Source organism: Diadema antillarum, unplaced genomic scaffold, assembly GCF_040938485.1.
Source record: "Diadema antillarum isolate AM-2024a unplaced genomic scaffold, OU_Dant_1.0 seq00001671_RagTag, whole genome shotgun sequence".
Lineage (NCBI taxonomy): Eukaryota > Metazoa > Echinodermata > Echinoidea > Diadematoida > Diadematidae > Diadema > Diadema antillarum.
Genome location: NW_027272368.1, coordinates 645,418 through 660,796, shown reverse-complemented (window position 1 = coordinate 660,796; position 15,379 = coordinate 645,418).

Genomic DNA, 15,379 nt, shown 5'->3' with positions numbered 1-15,379 from the left:
ATTTTCTCAATGATGAGATTACAAAATTATTGACAGCAAAACAGGAATACAAAATATATACAATCATGTCTTTTGATTGTAGAAGAAAAAGAAAAAGAAAATATACTTGACACAAATTTGCATGGTCATATCGTGTGAAAATGTCACTAGTAAGTATAAGAAATATGATGGGGCCTACATAAAAGCTTTAAAGCTTGTATTTAATAGATAAGTTGAGTAACTTTCAAGGCAATTCACTCATTCTTACAAATATACTAAGAAGGGGTTTTCAGTGGGTGAAAAACTCCAGGTTGTGTTGCTGATTTGACCAGACGTCAGAGTCAGTGAAACGTTTTCCTCCTGTAGATTGGCGTCCATCGATAGAGACCTATTAATCAGTTCAAAAAGCAAGAAAAAAATATTTTTTTTAGATGTAGATATGCAATGAAAAACATGAATGTTATAGATTCTATGAAAGAAAGGTGAATAATGAATGAAACAACCACCAGTCGGCCGTATGGAAACACACATTCATATCCTGTGAGAATTTAAGTAGTTGTAATGTATGAAAAATGTATCATGGTCTAAATAGTTGATTGCACTTTAAGGCAACGTTTCGTCACGATGCGAAGTCATGATATGACTATACTTCTCCCTAATTAAATGGTGGCATAAACAGTATTCTTTTTTTTTTAATCATAAAGAATAAAGCTCGTACATTTTCCTCAGCTGTCTTGGCAGGGCACCAGTAGCGAGACTTGTGACATTACAAACATAGGTCAGGCCGTTGCAGCGGCATTCTGGCGGACATGATTCTGCACAAGAAAAATGATATAAACAATTATTACATGCCCTCCGTGATTAGCAATCCGAAGGTAAACGGTAACACTGTACCATGCAAAGCTAGGTTTGTCTCCCTCAACGGTAAAATATCGCCATAAGATACAAAGTGTATGTGACGACAGGATTGAGTTTTCAGGAGCAACTAAACAATAAATATGCTCAGTTCATTTCCTGCGAATGTAGAAATTGTAGTTACAAGAGCGGCTCACTCGAAAAGATTTCGTTTGAGTGAATTGTCATTTCACACTAAGTATTACATAAAATATATTTAACATGAAGCCAACATTGTTATAAAAGCAAGAAGAAACGAACAGAAATACAAACAATATAAGAAAGTTATTTTGAGTAATAGAACAAATGGAAAATTGATCAGCTAAATCAGACTCCTTGATTGAGGTCAAAGGCATTTCAACAGAAGACCTAAACCGAGTTAAGACAAGTTAACCTTCTGAATTCTATACACTCTGTAGAACTGACGTTCCATCTTTCACCATAGTCATGCACTGACGAGTAGAATATTTCTGCCCCCTTTTCACATAGTGGAATTTCCGCACGTCTTTTAAGCCACGTGGAATATCAAGACGTTCTCCTCCTGACAAAATAGTAATCATTCATACTATGTAATATACGATCATGACTACATAAGAGTAAAATAATCATAGCACACTGTATACACGCACAAGCGTACACACGCACACACGTACACACACACTGACGCACTTACCGCAGTACAACTCGTCATCCATCTCGGGACAGTCTATGGTATTATCGCAGACAAGCTCTGGACTGATGCACTTCAGTTTGCCGTGACAATGGTACGTGCCACTTGGGCAGGTGAAAGTATCTACCAGTATCAAATAACACACAAAGCATTACAAAGACTCGCGATAGGGAAGACCCTGAATGATCAATGCAAGGCAAAGCTTTACCACAATCTGTGTGACAAATGAAAAATCTTGAAACGTTGATATAATCATGCCACCGGTACTTCAAAGACGCTGATTGACGGTGATTATGAAAATGATTCAGCAATACGGATAATGACACTTTCAGAGAAAATAAACGTGATAAAACAATGCTGCAGGTATTACGTGACAAAGTAGTCACAATTTTTATTCACATCGCATGGACTGTCTGTTGAAGTCCACGATAGTCTCTAGGCTTATTCAAATAACGAGACGAAGAAACACGCGATGACAGATGAATAACTGGAACTGCTAGGCAGACCTTCATGATATTTCAGTAGATAACTAACACAGTGAACTTACTACACTGATATTCATCCTCTCCGTACGGACAGTCCATTACGCCATCACACCGATACTTCAGGGGAATGCAATACGAGTCGACGCACTTTATTGTGAACTCGGGGCACGTAAAGTTTTCTAGGAAGACAAGAATTACCACATAGTAAACAGCTAGAATGATTGGTCTGTAACTGGTCTGTACAAATTATAGAAAGAACGGTGTTACTGCATGGTATCCTGGATGTGTGCCTTGCTATGTGCTATATTCGGGACAGGTTATTTACACGAAAATAAGAAAAGCCAATGCTGGTTGCAAGCAGTGTCAATGGTTTTACATTTAAAAACAAGCCCTATATAATCATTATGATATTTAACATGAGCACAGAACGTACTTTTCCATGAAGTTCACTGATTTCACTTACCTTTCAAACAATTACTTACTATAGCGACTCTATCAGCATGTGTGGTAAGAAATTGGTAGAATAGAAGAAAACGCATGATATAACCACCCCCCCCCCCCCAAAAAAAAAACCAACAAAAAACTTAACAACTTAAACACACACACCAAGTCTAAAAGATAGCACTAACCACAGCTTCTGAGATGTGTGACGTCACGGCAGCCTCTTACAAACCCATACTGGTCGAAACCATATAGGCATCGTACTTCATCAGGTAAGCAAACGCCATTCTCGCACTGTACTTCATGACAGGTCTCTTGTGCTGGATTTGCGTATAAATTCAAATTTTTAGACAAGCAAATTACTCTTGTTAGCAGCTCTGTATCGTGGAACAAGGTCCATTAAAAAAAAGAAATGTTCCGTTGTAAACAAATTTTTTTTTTTTCACTGCAATTGTATAATCGCATCTGGAAGACGTTTGATACAACCATTTTATTTTAATTGGTTATCGTCTGTATCATGTGCAATTCTGTACTTTTTATCAATGTCTGTCAACCATGAATGTTCATTATTGACTATATATCAGATAAACAAATGAGTGAAAAAAAACCAAACAAACAATGCTCCAATCACATAGATGCTTGCTTTAAGCAAGGATAACTCTCATACGCCAGTCGAAAATTCTGGCAAGGTCATGCTAATGGTATCACGATGCTAAGAACGATGAAAGTAATCGCTCTATATGACTGTTTCTCATCAGCAGCTGCATGAATCTGTATCTGTTCCGATGTTAAAAATAAACAAATAGTATTACACTGTGCTTTTTTGTTTTTGTTGTGGAAGAGAAAATACATCAAGAAAGGAAGACATGGAGAACTTACGACATTTCTGTTCGTCCTCATGAGTATTGCCGATACAGTCTACCATACCATCGCACCTAACTGATATGGGAAGGAGAGTCCCATCATAGCATTGGAAGGCACTCGTCTGGGTGTAGTCATCTTTTTCTGTTTGCATTGAAAAAAAAAAACACACGAAATTTTCGGCAATGTTTTAACCTCTTCCGTCCACGATATGGGGATTTCGTGCACATCCATTGCAGAATATAATAGAGCCCCCACAAGAAATTGTCATTAAACAGCAGATTATAACTATTTGATTACAAACGAGATAATTCGGACAAATCATTGCAAAATTGAAACTTGCAGAACACAGATGTTATTAACTTGGAACCAAAGTGTTTTTTTTGGGGTATTTTGAGTATTCATTTTCTTCAACCATTTCTTGCTCCAGTCATTTTGTCTTTCTGAGGATATCCTTGAAGAATGCGTTGTGATAAAAGTATCGGTCGACTGTACGCTAATGCACGAGGAATTGAGAGGGAAAAGGGGCTGTCTCTTATGGTGGTATCGATAGTTGATCTAACTGGAATCATGGAGCTTTATTTGTTTAGTAGCTCCGTGCTGGAATGCTGCTTCATTATCTCCAATGAATGCAGTAGGGTTAAGAAAAATAACCTCCCAGAGGTTTCATAGTAAGACTTGTAACTTGGAAGGAATGACTTGATGTGAAGTTCCTACACCATGATTGTTATAAGTACCACAGTTTTCTTCATCCGATGCATCCCGGCAGTGGGTGATAAAGTCACACCTCTTTTGGAGAGCGATACACTCTCCACTGGTACACTGGAACTCATCTGACGTGCATTCTGGGTACTCTGCAAAACATAGCACACTGCTCAAATCACTCTCTTGGGGTAAAGTCGTTTCAAGAAGGATGTGCTTTTCAATTTACTGCAGACACTATACTTGAAAATTTGCCTGCACCAACGACCATGAAGAACACATGCATTGACTTGTTCATGAAACACATTGCCTGCCGTTTTAATGCGTACGCTTAAATAAGATTAGAAGTACGCTAGCTAGAATGTATGATGATGGTAACTTGGAGGGAGAAATACTACAAATACGATATCATCATCAAGACAACCATGAGTAACTGTCTATGCAAGTGCATATTGTCTAAAATGGCTCACTAAGAATGGCGCTACTGTCTATGGGAATATCGGTGCTTATACCTATCAGCCACGTGTTATTTCTATTTTTCGCAAAATATCGACCATTTTCAATTGGAATTTTTCATAACCTTAATTGTATTATTATGAAGAGCACTGGTAGCCATAGATATGACCATGCAGTCATTTATTGGAACTCCTCCCCCTTTTTACTAACTACCTTTTGCGTTATACCACATCATACATTATATTACATGAAATATTCCGAAACTTTCTCAAAAATATGAAAGGATTTCTCACCGCAGTTATTTTCATCGGAGTTGTCGTTACAGTGTGAAACAGTGTCACAGTAAAACGACACAGAAATACAGGAACCATCGCCACACTGGAACTGGGAAAAGTCGCACTCACCATCTGAATGGTAACAGCGAAAACGATGTTGAATGATATGAATCGTATTAATTCATTACCTCAATAGTCTGGCTGCTCGAGATCCAACCTTGTTAAACCGTCCGCCCAATACTTTTGATGGTTTTATCCTATTTCGAGGGTGCTGAAAACGAATATATGTGTGCGAAAGAAATGTGTCTTGGGTGCCTTCAGGTGGGAGTAGCACCGTCTGATGTTTGAGTGTTTATTGAGCACACACTAAATCTTATTTGAGTTATTGAAATACATACCGGGTGAAGTTGTTATACTCTACCAATTTTTTTTTCCATCTGTTGAACATTATTGAGGTGTAACAACTTATCTCAATAAATTTTCAGTTTAGTTATGTTTTGTTACGTATACAGAAAGTCTGATTTATAATGTCATGAGGTTTTCTAACCTTTAAGCTTATGTGCAGACATCAACTGATCAAGGATATGCAGATGTTAAAACTACGCTCTAACAATGAATAAATTGAATCAGTAGTTGCATTTGAGCATTTAAATTATACATGGAAAATTGTTAAGTTGCATGATATACCTTTATGTATCAACGCTCAGTGCTTAAATCCATTTACTTCAATGAGAAGTAACCTTGCATTGTAGTGAAGAGTAAAGTCAATTTATGCCGTTTATTCATGATCGGTGCTGTTCATGTGATTGCACGTCATAATACATCTATGTTTGAAAGATACTGTTAATCATTTGAGGCAGTTATTTAAAAAAATGTTCGAAATATCACATTTGATGCATCATGTGTAGGTCAGTTGTATCACAAAATATCCTACCAGATTGATATTTCACAATACAGCCTAAAATATGAGGAGATAAATTGCTGTTTTCCTCAATAAACCAATATACCATTGGGAGCAGTGATTGTTTCATCTGCAAATGGTAAATACAACTTTTGATATGTTGTATCACAAAACATCCTACCAGATGAATATTTCGCAATAAAGCCTAAAATATAAGGAGATAAGTTGACATTTCCCTCAAATTAACCAATATGCTATTGGGAGCAATGATCGTTTCAAATGGTAAATAAAGCCCTTAATATGTAGCATCACATTAGAGTACAATACAGAGTACCGCGCACAATGCGCAAGACTTAATGACAAAGTTTTTACTGTTTTCAAGTAGCAGAGGGTTGAAATTATCCTCACAGAGAAAATGAAAGAAATTTCAATGTTTGTCCATGGAAGATTTGTACGAAAAAGTCCCGGTCTTCCCTATTTCTCGCGGCTACAGATACTTTTACAGATACTTTACAGACCCTTTTGTCCGGTGGTGTGTGGTTGCTGGGGTTAGTATGGATGAGGTTGATGTAGGTGGTGGTGGTGAACAGAGCGGTGGTGTGTGTGTTTCTGTGATGGGTGTGTCCGCGGTTGCGTGAGGGGCCTTTACTGCACGTCCGCTCATGGCGCCCACCAGGGAGTGCGGACGAGAATGACTCATATGAACATTGGGTATATAATTCGTTCTCGGTCTGCATTTGTTGAGGGTAATGCAGGTAGTGATGGCGGTAGTGGTAGGTAGGCATAACAATGATTAAAGACAATTCTACTTTGTGCAGAGTTTAAGCTCGTGTTATATACAAAAAGAGCTATTTTTGTGTCTTTTGTCTAAAAAAACAAACAACACATATCATATGTGCCTGGGAAATCGTTGATCACTGATTTCCTTTGGGTGACAGTACATGTATATGTTTGTTTCCATTCTGATTAGGGTGTGTTTGTGTGCATGAGTGTGTGTATGTATGTCTGTGTATATGTTTTCTGTGGGGGTGGGTGGGGTATACGTGTGTGTATGTTACTCATAATTGTAAAAAAAAAGTGGACAAGTTGCATTAAAAATGAAATAAACAAGAAATCACAACAGAAAAGATATGAAATGACTTTGAATGAAAATTTGACGAAAATGATTGCTAAAAGCCGAAATTGTTTTCGCTGTTATGTGTGCAGTGAGTGTGACGGACGAATTTGAATTGTAAATGACGAGAATGTGTGACAAATTACTAAACTGAGTAGACTTTTTTGAAAATAACCCCCCCCCCCAAAAAAAGAGACGAATTTGAAACTAGGATTGGCATATTCAAGATTTCTCGGTACAAAATTGAACTTCGCATCTATATAAATTGAATGAAAAAAATTTGAAAATAAACGGGAAAACCTGTATTTCAAAATCCTCAAGGATACAAGAGTTGAATCATCAAGATTCGAATTCAGCACCATTGAAATAGGGTAAAACCATTAAAAAAATCTGGTGGACGATAAACACGGTTATGCACAAAACGTGACATCCGTAATTAAATTACAAAATGTCGTCATCTCCCAAGAAAACTCTATAAGTCTATTTATCAACCCTTCCAACATAATTCGTCTTGGTTTTTAACTCTATGGTGGCAGAATTTTTCTGTGGTAGCACTAAATCCTTTATGAAAATAAGCTGCTGCAGTGTTTTGTCTAAGAAAAAACGTATCCACTACGTAAAGCAATAATACAAACAAAATTTGATAGCTGTTTTGTTTATGCCGACAGCACCTTTTTCTATTTTCATCTGCAATGTTATCTTTCATTCTTCTAAATTGCCTATTTCTTATTGTTCGTGCTCTTTTCTTTTCTTCTTGCAATAGGCCCTACTATAAGACCGTTCCTAACTTACCACAAAATCAAATCTGCATCAGCTACCTCTACTTTTGTCTTTAAAAACAAGAGAAATCATAGTTTGACTTGCACTTTGTTGCCTGATGTACATAAGGTTGATTCTTACCACTTGAACAGTTTGATTCATCACTCCCGTCATTGCAGTCCTGAGAAGCATCGCAGACAAATACGTCATGAATGAACTCCCCCGACGAACAACGGAATAGTCCTTGGAAAGACACGCCCCCGGTACCTGATGAACACATAGTTATCAACCAACTTGAACTTCTGAGTCTAAAGTATCATTATGAAAAATTATGACTTTCACTTATACAGGGGCAAAATGCACTGACACAACTACATAAATGCTAATTTCTTACCAGATATATATTCGGGAACTTTTCGCAAGTCTTTGTCCTCTGCAAAATAAAAACAAGGGGAGAGAAAGAAGAAAATTGATGAAAAATGAGTGACTGTAATTAGAAGTACTTCACTTATAAGTGGTTCACATACAAGCGAATTTCACAAATCTGCCTGTCCCAAGGTTATTGAAAGTGCAATAAATACACAGCATGGATTGAATTTAGCGATTAAAGAGTAATTTGGATTTAACATTACATATCGCGCGTTCAACATTACACTGCCGTAAGTGACAGAACTGGGCACGTTATGAAATACAAAGAAGAAATGTATAAGACTTGAATGCACTGGAACTGCGAGTGACTATCTGTCACTATATTTCGTTTGTTCTCTATTCTGCATAAAATTGTCTTTTATTGAGAGTGTGGTTGTCATATGACGCGAACAGATATAATCAATGTGAGAAAGCGTTGTGGTAATGTGGTAGAACGAATACCTAATGTGATAACTGCCTGACCTTTTGTACTACAATTCTAGGAAGGAATATAGTTGAATTAAGATCCTTGTGATTGTAGTTTATCAGCTACATAAAACTGATTTTTCGGACAAGAAAGAGCATTTACTGTTGTTGTTGTTGTTGTTGTTGTTGTTCAATGACAATTCGTTGAGAAGCCGTCGTAGTTTTTTCTTCGTTTAGACACGACGAATCAAATCAAGAGAACAACATTTTCACGGGCTGTTTTAGACTTGAAACGAAAGAAATAGGTATACTGACCGTTTATTTTGTCAGCTGGATACTCGCACACCATGCTGTAAGTGTTCGCCGAGGCGCAGGGGACGTCATGCCAGAGGTCCGTAGAAAGGTCGAGGACCTCAGCCAAATCTACTTGGAGTCTCACACAAGACTCTAGGGTAGCTCCGTTTGGCTGCTGGTCATCTTGACTATCACTGCAACAGAAATACACTTCTTACTTGATGCAGAGAGTTATTAATGAGATTCATGTAAATAAACCGTACAAAAATATTCATATATCATAAACATTGCAACAACAAAAAAATCAGATTATATTTTTATACTGCATCAGCAGCTTTTATATTACAGGAATCGTGCTCTTCTCTTAAAATACAATAAGCGTGGTAATACATCCAAATGCAAATGCTTCCTTGCTTGATAAAGCTTCAGTCTTGTCAAATAAATGAACCAAAAAGCTTGTAAAAAAACATATTTTCAATCAAACTCAATTTTTAGTTTCCATTCACGGGATGGAATGTAAAAAATATATGATAATCTTTAGTGTTTTAAGTAAATTTCCCACTTAAGTTACAACCTAGATTAAACCATTATTTCGTCATTTTCTTTATTTCCAATATAGAATTGACATCGCCGGTCTGCCTGAAGGTAGATGAAAGGTCTAGAGGTGAGTGTCAAAGAGGGTCATAGTATTAAAGGTTCTGTTTACATTTAGGAGCAGTGATTTAACAAATTTTTCAAGATACCACTTTTGATGCATATGTGTACAGGTCAGTTGTATCACAAAACATCCTACGATATAGATTTTTGCTATAAAGCTTAAAATGTAAGGAGATATCACTATTTTCCTCATTAAACCATAACTGTAGACGGTTTAGTCTGGACACATTTTTATCATAACTATTGTTCACATTTTGTGTATTTAACAATACCTAACATCGATTATATTGGTTCAAAATTTTACATTGGTTGTTTCTATCCCTAACTCACATTTTAGAACTATTTTGAAGCACTAATTCCAGGTTTTTGTTTCATCTGCAAATGTTAAATTAAGCCTTTAAGTCATCAGCCAGTGAAAGATGGCTGCATGGACTCACTCATCAGGTCGGAACCAGTCGGTGTAGCTCATCGGTGTACCGTCTGTCCACCGAAACACTCCCTTCCTGTCACGGTTACCTAGTCCTGTGAAGTGAATACAAGAGACAAAGAGGTCCAGCGCTCACCAGAATAATGCAAGTTCACCCTTCCACATATTGTCAATTTGTATATTCTGTCACACTGTTAAAATCTGCCATGGGGTTCTCTTAAAAGAAGAAGGTGAAAATGTCAAGGGTTTACGCACGACCCACGGACGCCGGACGGTGAATGAGAATCTTTTCCTCAGTTGAAAAAGGACAAAGAGGGATCTTCTAGCCCAACTTCAAAATGTTATCAATCAATTTTCCCTTTTTATTCTTTAAGATGGTTTTATCTGTGTTAATGCAAGATCGAGATTCATTTAAGATAATTCCAATACATGTACTATGATTTTCTGGTCCTGAAAGAATCCAAATTCAGGTAAGAAGGTTATTTCTAAACCAGAAGTTCATACGCCTAAAGGGGGTATCTCACTGAGCGGCGAACGTTTGCGAACGTAGCGAATTTGGGAATTCGCCAGGGTTCGTAAACGGTTGCAAAAGGTTCGTTAACATTCGCAAGAAAGTTCGCAAACGGTTTTTATTGTCGCAAACAGTTTTTCTTGTCGCAAAGAAATTTTGAACATGTTCAAAATTTCTTTGCGAACCTTTGCGAATTTGTATTTTCGCTAACAGTTGCAAACATTCGCAAACATTCGCAAAACACTCGTAAGAATTCGCAAACGGTCGTAATACGGTGTCGCTAACGTTTTTATAGGATTCGCCACTGCTAGCGAACAAGTAACCACATGGTTCCTATATAAAAGCTTCTGAAACAGACAAGGTTCCTCTCTAAGAAAGTTCTTGAAGCTCTTGACATCTCCATCATGATTGTAATTGCTTCAAAAGCTTTTCATATTGACTAAAGTCTGTCCTCTGCAACAAGCACTCTCTGACTCTCTTTCTTTTCTTCTTCCTTTCTTGTTTTTCTTTATTTTATTTCTCTTATGCTGCACAACTCTCTAAAAAAGAAAGAGTGAAAATGTTCACTCTTGAAGGAGTGAATTACAGAAATGAGTGAGTTTTGAGTGAAATTGGAGTGAATTTTGAGTGAAAATATCTATTTTCACTCATTTTGGAGTGACCTCAGGGATCACTCGAAAATCTTGGAGTGATCCCTGAAGTCACTCCAAAATGAGTGAAAATGAACATTTTCAGTCCAAAATCACTCTAATTTCACTTGAAACTCACTCTTTTCTGTTATTCACTTCTTCAAGAGTGAACATTTTCACTCTTTCTTTTTTAGAGAGAATAGCTGTAGCAGCAGCCTGACAAAGCAGCTCTTCAAGGATATCAATACCTTGAGCCTCTTCTTGGCAGAAATTTATTTCCATATCCTGGAAATCCATCTTGAACGGTTGTCACAAGAGATCTGAATTCAGTGGAAGGTTTTATGTCGTTTTATGGGTCTTACTATACACAATCGCCTGGTTCTTTTCTAGGTCCAAGAACATTCGCAAAATTGTCGCAAAGAATTTGCAAACAGTTGCTAATATTTGCAAAATTGTCGCTAACATTTGCAAAATTGTCGCTAACGTTTGCAAAATTGTCGCTAACATTTGCTAACATTCGCTAATAGTCGCCACCTGTGTTCGCAAACACTTTCGCAAACATTCGCTAAAGTGTTGCTAATTGTCGCTAAACATCGCTAAAAGTCGCTAACTGTCGCTAATGGCAGAAGCGAACTTTGATTTTTTGCAAACATTCGTCAGAAAAGTTGGCGAATCTTAAATTCGCTACGTTCGCAAACGTTCGCCGCTCAGTGAGATACCAGCTTTAAGGACTGTCTAGAACGTTGTTATCATTCTATCCAGAAAGATATTTTCTTGAATTCCTAATCCGTATCGCCTGAGACCATCCAGACACCAAGTTTAAGGTATGTCATTACAGTTTGTTTTTATTCACCAATGTATGTGTGTATTTCGTCCACAGAAACCCATTTTGTCGAGAGCATGTAATAGAGGAAAATTGTCTCTTCTTCGTCTCTGATGCTGACGAGATGTGTGGGGGCGGGCTTCATTTCTTGACAGACAGATTCAGCCTCGTTCCATGACGATGCGTTGGCTAAAGTGACAAACTTGTAGCAGGATCCTCGAAACAAATCCCATCCATCGAGACAATCGTATGCTTTAAAAGTGGAAAAGGTAAACGGAGACACGTAAGCCACGAGACGTTTAATGTTTAATCAGATAATCAGTTATCAATAGTCTGGACAACGAAGGCTAAAAGGCATGATACGGGATCCGCATTTCAAGAGTAGGGTTTTAAGTAGGTTTTTTTTTAATCCAAAGAACACGATAATCCTGATGTGATGACATGAGGAACTACTGAAATTCAGTCAATATTACTTAAACTATAATAACAACATTATAATATCTCTCATATCGTTGAATTGATCACATTCATATTGTCTAAGCATATGAGGGCTACCAATATACTAACAGACGCTGTCCTCCTTTTGCAGGGAATCCGGCACCAGCTCCGAGGTCCAGTACTCCCCGATGAAATATGAAGGGTTGGTAGAAGTTAGCGACAGAAATTCGATTTCCATCCGATTATTTGACGACGCCAGAACGCCGTTTGGCATGTGATTGTTGCAAAAGATTTGCGATTGATCGTCACCCACACGTACATAGTCATCCTCGCAATCGCTACCAAGAGGAGAAATATTTATTTCGATGAAGCGGAAGTTGACGACGGTCCAGAGAGTAGTAATAATATCCCATTTGAGTTGGCTGGCCTTGTCGTAATTCATGAAGTAATTCGTTGACATGATGATACCTGTGCCTGCTCGACACGGCGTGCCAGTAGAACAGAGTGGCTTGTCTATGCAGAATACAGAAATGTGACATTTACATCATTAAAGTACAGTTGCAAGTCATCATTCTTCAACATCTTCACCATTATACAAATAGGGTAATCCATGAAACACCTGACCAAGGAGCTCATTACAGGCCATGATAACTAAGACTTTGTTGCAGATGAAGCATTTGAAAACGTCATGGGTGAAACGTTAAGATTCAAGTTCATTCGAATAGAGTGGAAAGTCTTGAAGTATTTTACATACACACAAAAAAAAGGGGGCGGAAAACAATAATGTAAACGGCAAGTCAATATTGTAATGTAAATGCTTGCATATTATATTGATTGGATCAATGATGGGGATGGGACAAAATAATATATAATTGGGAAGCAAAATGCATCTCAAAATGTAATAACTTAATCCGTAATCACGTATTTCATCGTACTTCTTCAGTACAGAAATTGCTTCATCTTGTATCATGTACTAAGTATAGAGTAATTATATGCAAAACACAAAAACGTTAGGGAGGATATTATTGACATTAGAACGTATGAAAGTAACAGTAACATTCATTTACGTCACACATAGGTTTAATAAGTCAAGCAACGAATCTGCACTGTATCTGAAACTCTTTATAAGATAAATAACTACGCTTGATATATTCGAATTCCTGAGCGACTTTTATTGCTGGCAAACGATTATAAAAGTATGCCGGCATTCTTACCCACATATCCATGGGCAACCTGGATGTATCGTGGAGTGGTCATAATCCCAGCGCGAAACTGAACAAATAGACTGGATGACTCAGTCACTGTCACAGGAGCAAGCTGATTAAAGGATTTTTCTATTACACCATCTTGGGTGTCGTTGAAGACCACAACACCATCGTCAGATTCCTCCCCGTCTCCCCCCTGTACGGTAGGGAGTCAAAGGGTACAATGAAGAGGTTAACACACAGTGCATTTTGTCAAGAGCTTACTGGTCCAGTGTTGGACAACTTTAAAAAGCGTCATGGAAAAGTATGATCGGAATAGATTTCATCCATTCAGTACAGAAAATCCATTCTTAGTGACAATAATTCGTAGCTTTCTTTTCAATTTTAATGTATCTCATTTATTTCATTTATTCAGTTTTCAACAAATTACATTTGCAACATACATCTTCAGATCAAACAACACTGGCAAAAAATGTGAAAGTATCCCATGATTACAGAATGAAATTTATGACAATTTAAATTACAGAAGTCAATTAAATCAAAATTGAATAATGCATATACATAAATAAGTCTAGAGCATGATATTCTTATATATGAAAACTAAAATGATATCTGAAAGACAACCTATAGAATAGCACAGATAGCGAAACAAGCAACCCTTAAAAAATTACGAAATCAAAAAACAAATTCATAGCTTTATTTGCAAGGAGCAATTTGTCCCCATGGTTGACAGTTGGCGAAATGCAATGAATTGTATGGTCTGCTTCTAAAGTTGAATTTGTTTTGAAATACATGCTTGATAATTCTGCATAAAACTAAAAATTGATTTGTGTATCTGAGAAGGATTTTATCTTCGACCAACCTGGAAACCTTGCACAAGGAGTGTGACGTAGTATCCCTCTCCCACGTCAAGCTGCGCCTCGCAAACTGCCTTCTTAGGAAGTAGGATGGATGGTATGGATTCCATCGATTCTAGAGCCTTGTTCGAGCCGAGGAGAGTAGAATTGCATCCATCTTGTCTATCACAGTACGACGCTATACAGTCTGTCAAGAAAAAGAAATATTCTATCCATAACAGATAGCTACAAAAAATAGAAATGCGTCCAGTCAATTGAATTTCACGGAACGCACCCTTATCTTGCCGTCAGAACAAGAACGTTTCGAATTGTTCTCATCTCGTTTATTGTTCAACTCTGCTATGAGGAGGAAACACAAAGAACATTAGATGTGCTTTTCCATAAAAACCATAGATACATAAATATGCGTGGATTCACCGATGACTGTCAGTGGTAATAATAATATCACATTTAAATGACAATTAAACTTTATTAATCTGTAATCCGTACGATTTTAATACGCTATCTGAATGCTCTCAGTGAAAAATGACGGGGACACCTAAATAATTTTCTTAACAATACGACCAGATTCCAAGTACCGTCACATACCAACACTAATGCAACCGAGAAGCTCTAGCCTGAAACATCCCACACCATCTAGTCCCGACCACCTGGTAGGCCGAATGGTAAAGGAGGTAGCAGTATGGGGTGTCGGTATGGAGACCTTACACATAGACGTATCGAGACAGTCAGATAGATCCTGCAGAAAATAATAATGACAAAACAAGAAGGGTGCGAGGAAGGGCGAAAAAAAAAATCATGTATATATACTGGTGTATGAAAGCAGTTAATGGCGTGGGACATTCAAAGTAAGCTATGGTAATATTAACAACTCTAGAATTGATGACTGAAAATGATAATCATATCAATGTAGGCCCTACTATGAAATGCGGTAATTTAGGGTTCACACCATACTCGTTCAGTAACTAACGCATGGCCTCTCTAAGGCACGGATTAATTCATGATATAAAATCAAACGTAAACTTCATCTCCACCACATTGAGCTAGAAACTTTGCATGTGAAACCTGAGTTTTATGAAATTGTATGCTTTGAAACAGACAGGCTGTGCTTAGGTGGCAAAATGTCACTACACATGTAAATATGACAACTAGCAACATAACCATACT